This window comes from Sceloporus undulatus, chromosome 1 (genome assembly GCF_019175285.1).
Source record: "Sceloporus undulatus isolate JIND9_A2432 ecotype Alabama chromosome 1, SceUnd_v1.1, whole genome shotgun sequence".
NCBI lineage: Eukaryota > Metazoa > Chordata > Lepidosauria > Squamata > Phrynosomatidae > Sceloporus > Sceloporus undulatus.
The window spans coordinates 184,045,951-184,051,089 of record NC_056522.1 but is presented as its reverse complement, the minus strand read 5'-3'; positions in this window follow the sequence as shown (position 1 = coordinate 184,051,089).

The window sequence follows — 5,139 nt, the reverse complement described above, 5'->3', positions numbered from 1 at the left end:
TATATATATATATATATATATATATATATATATATAACTTGCAATGGCCAGGCTGAGAAGCAGACCTAAGGCAATAATGGAGACTGAATCTGGACCCTGGCAAACCTATGCCTCCCTCCCCCACTGGAAGTCAATCCCACCACAAAGCCTTAACTTTGTGAAGAACCTAAACCTCTTCCTCATCCTCTTTCCCACCTTCACATCACAAAGCCACTGCCAAAATTTAAACCCCTGTTTTACTCTGTTTCCTATCCTCTCACAAGGAAACCACTGCCAGAATATAAACTCTTGCTTTTCCACTTTCTCACAAGGAAGTCTCTTCCAGAATTTACACTTCTGTCTCACTCTGTTTCCCACTTTCTCACAAGAATGCCTCTTCCAGAATTTAAACCCTTTCCTTCTGATACATCTCCTTGCTCCATTCATTTTGTTGCCTCTCAGAGGCTTTCTGTTGGGAATTGAGAAGGTGGGAAACAGAGTCAAGAAAGGGTTTAATTTTTGCAGAGGGTTTACGATGAGAAGGTAGGAAACACTGCAGAAAGAATGTCTTCCTGGTGCCCAGACTTTGGCGCAGGACAGACTGCCAAGAAACGGCGGTGTGCCGGCACCCGTTTTTGCTCCTCAGGGATGGCACAGCACCCAAACAGCACGCCACTACTGCGGAGCAAAAAGAACCCGGAATTTCTGGGTTCTTTGTGCAATGTTGCAGTGACGCCGCGATTGCACCATTGGCACGGGGGCGCTGTCATTGTTATGCCGCCACCGCCGCCACATAGTAGGGTTGCGGGGCATACAGTTGCTCTGCCCCCAGACAACCCTACTATGTGTCTAGGCCGGTGCAAAGTGCCTATCTGGATCAGGTCTTTGTTAACCAGGTAATTTTCAATGCCAAATATTGACTATAGCAATAGTAACAGTAACAATAAGTGCATTTCTATACCCCTTATCAATGAACTAACATTCCATAAGCGGTTTACAATGTATAAGCCAATTGCCCCCAACAAGCTGGGTACTCATTTTACCGACTTACGAAAGGATGGAAGGTTGAATGGACCGTGCAGCTTTGCCTGGGATTAAATTTACAACATTGTGGCTGCAGTACTGGCATTTAACCACTGCGCCACCAGGGCTCCTTGATTACAGCATCCATGGTTTTTGGTATCTGTGGATACCAAACCATGTGGAACCAAACCACTGTGAATACCAAGGCCCACGGTACATACTTAACTGAATTTAATGGGGTTTGCAACATAAATATGTAAAGGATGGGCTAGTCTCTCCTTGTTATCAGTGGGATGGCCTCTTGGGAAACAGAATGCTGGGTCATAAGGAATTTTTGTCTGACCAGCAAATCTCTTATATTGGATCAAAATATAGACCAGGCTGAGTTTCTGGTTTGTTCGTCATGTGGTGTTTTCGTAGAAAAGTTTGATATTTTTTTTTGCACTTAATTCATTTTTCTTTTGTGACAATCTTGTATATTTAGCCGTGAATTAACAGAGAGAGTAAGAAAATTAAGTGAGGAAAAGGGATTTACCAGAAAAATTAGTGAGGTATAGGTAGCCACCACAGCCCAGTGCTTTCACTGTTTTGATCAATATAATATAGATGTGCATGGGTAGACAATCTAGCAAAACATGGCATATGCTCATAACTTGTGTTGACATATTTGCAAGATTAGGATAGATATGGCAATACAAAGAAATCCATCATGTACTATTTCATTTTTTAAAAACATCAATGAGAATGAAACTTGACTCCATCACAACACATTCCATGAGTCTAAACAAGCAATTGTTCTCAGGCACCATTAATGGGATGGTGAAGTAGTTTAGGTAAGATGCAGTTATTAAGGTTCGTTCTTCCTCAATGTCTATGTTCTCTTCAAAGGATGACATCCAATCTCCTATCAATCCTGTCTGCCAGAGATCATTATTATTAACTAATTTACACACACCTCTTCCCCAAATCAGAGATTATCCATCTGGGACCTTTTGCTAGGCTAGTGATACTGTATATACTGATGTATAAGTCTAGAAATTTTAGTCAAAAAACTGACCCAAAAAACCTGGGTGGACCTATCCATGGGTCAATGTAATGTAACTACTGTACTTTAACTTTTATATATGTATATATAAAAGGAGTCCTCCCCTTTCTCTGAATAGTGTGCTAAAAGGCAAGAGCTTACTCCATCCTAGGAGCACCAAAAAGAACCATGGATCCCCTCTACTCTCTCATCCATCCAGCCTTTAAGATTGGCATAAACAGTTATGCCTGACAGAATTTATTTGGCAATGTTTTCCTTTGCTTTGTCCTTTGCATCCTTTGTGACATGCCCCTAAGTTTTACCCTCGTTTTATCCATTTTTATCCATGGGTCATATCAAAATCCATTATTTTGGCCCCCAAACCTGTCCTCAACTTATACATGAGGTCAACTTATTGTTGAGTATATACAGTAACTGTGGACATCATTGTTATTCCTAATCTCCTCTCCCTTCTGCCTACCCTCTTCCTTTAAATTAGAAATAAAGTAAAAGGATGCTTGTAAGCATATAAATGTCCTCCTTGGAAATGTAGGCTTTTCTCTCTGTCTTATACTAGGACTCAAAAGGTTTTTTGGTTTAGTTTTGTGCTTATGGTTGGTTAGGAGATCACCAGAATGCTAAACAACCCATTGACCAAGTTTAGTCGACTGGGTCGGGTCAGATGCTCCACCAGCAGAAAGGGCCAAATAGGAGCAACTGGGTAGCACTAGCATGTTGCCTTGTTTACAATAAGCCAAAATTCTGAGCAATTCTGGCTTTCTGTGATGTGTGAACTGGCCCTATAGCAAGACTCATCAGAAAAACATTAAGTAGAACACTTTCCCATGGCAGATTCCTACCAGAATACTACTGTAGTTTCAGAAAAGATTTTCAGTTCCTTAATCTAAATAACAGGAATTTGTAGCCACTGTCTACCCTATCCCAATAAAGTAACTTGCACAATTATTGTTGCATATTAAAAATTAAGAGCATGTGCTCTTTGGTTAGATCAACAGCAACTAAGTAAAATATGAATACACAGTTATTAACATCAGCTGACCATTAGTCAGCATTGTAAGGGGGCTTCTCTGTCATGAGTCAAAATGCTTACTAACTATGATGAAAGAAGGGAAACTACAAGAAATGTAGTCTAGACACATGTTGCAGAGTCATGGTACAATGTTAAAATTAGTTTGTGTGTGATGTTCAAGAACATCATGGTTGTTAGAGAAGTGAAACTAAACCCACATCCTCACCACACAATGAACAAATGTAGCTTATTTGTAGACAGTGCAGTGTGGGTGGAGAAAGATCCATCAGCAAAAAATGTAAATAGCAAAAAGGAAGGTATGTGAAGAAATAGGTTCCTGTTTGAGTTCAGTTTGCATCCATTACACCATGCACTGGTCCACTCCTTTCTTTACAATGTACTGATGAGAAATGAGGAAAACAACAGGATACAGTGTTCTGGTTAAGAAATAATACTGTGGCATTATTTTGTGTTTAATGCACAAGCCTCATGTTTTTATACTTTCCCTCTCTCCTCCCGCAGCCACAAAATTTAGAAGCATTCATTTCCATTTTCAACTAAACACCATTTTTCATTACAGTTGAACTAGGAAAATCTGGTAAACACAATTTATTGAAACAAAACAGGATCATTAATCACTACTATAAGTTAGCTTGCTGAAATAAACCAGAAGCAACATTTACCACAATTTGCACAGGGCTAGGCTTAACAACAAGTTACAGTTTCTTCAAAATGAAAGTTAATGTGTGTGTATGTGTCTTCGAGTCACCTGTCAATTTATGTCAGCCTCATTAATTTCATAGGGTTTTCTTATGTAAGGATTACTCAGAGGTGGTTTTGCTAGTCCTTTCCTCTGAAATATGGCCTACAACACCTGGTATGTATTGGTGGTTTATCACCCAAGTATTAACCACAGGTGACCCTATTTAACTTCCAAGATCGGACAGGATCTGGTGCTTTTAGGCTACTATGGCCCTCAAAACGAGAGGAGGGGGCAAAATCTTATTTTGTTGTTTTTTGTCTGCCCTTGAGTAGATCTCGACCCATGGCGACCCTATGGATGAGACATCTCCAAGACCCTCTGTCCTCCACTGCTCTACTTAATTCCTGCAAATCCATACCCATGACCTCCTTTATTAAGTCCATCCATTTAGCATGCAGCCTTCCTCTCTTTCTACTTCACCCCACCTTTCCTAGCATTATGTTTTTTCTAATGAGTCCTCTCTTCTCATGATGTGTCCGAAGTATGACAGACCCAGTTTTGTCATCTTGGTTTCCAGAGAGATCTGATCTGATCTAGGACCCATTTGTTTGTCCTTTTGGCTGTCCACAGGATCCTCAACACTCTTTTCCAGCACCACATCTCAAATGAATTGATTTTCTTCCTGTCTTCTTTCTTAACTGTCCAGCTCGCACATTCATACATGGTAATAGGAAATACAATGGTTTGTATGATTCTAACTTTTGTGCTGAGTTGTATATCTTTGCATTTTAGAATCTTTTCTAGTTTTTCCATAGCCACCCTCCCTATTCTTAATCTTCTTCTGATTTCCTGGCTGCAGTTCCTGTTACGATCAATGTTTGATGCCAGGTATGAAAACTCTTTTACTACTTCTATTTCCTCATTGTCTAGATTAAATTTGTGTAGATTCTCCAGGGTCGTCATTTTTTGTTTTCTTTACGTTCAGCAGTCACCCCTTCCTTGATTTTCCACAGCTACTCTGTATTTTACTATTACAAACAATCTAAGCCAGTGTGACTCAAAACTCATAATTTGTGCATGTTTCACTTCAGTTATAAACCATTTTTAAAATTACACTATATATGACTGAACAAGATTTGCTGTACAGTTTATATTACGCCAAACAGTAATTCAGGTTCTTCCTTCTCACATATTGTAATTTCCATTTTAAAAAAAGGTTAAAAATCTGTTTTAGATTTTTATTCCTCTCACTTTTTTACAAGTATAGATCAGTTAATAAAGTTGGTGTGTTACTAGACATTATTTCTTTAATGGAAAATTTGATACCAGAGTCAGAAAAAAATATGTGAAGAATAGGAATAAGTTCCTATACCACAAAAA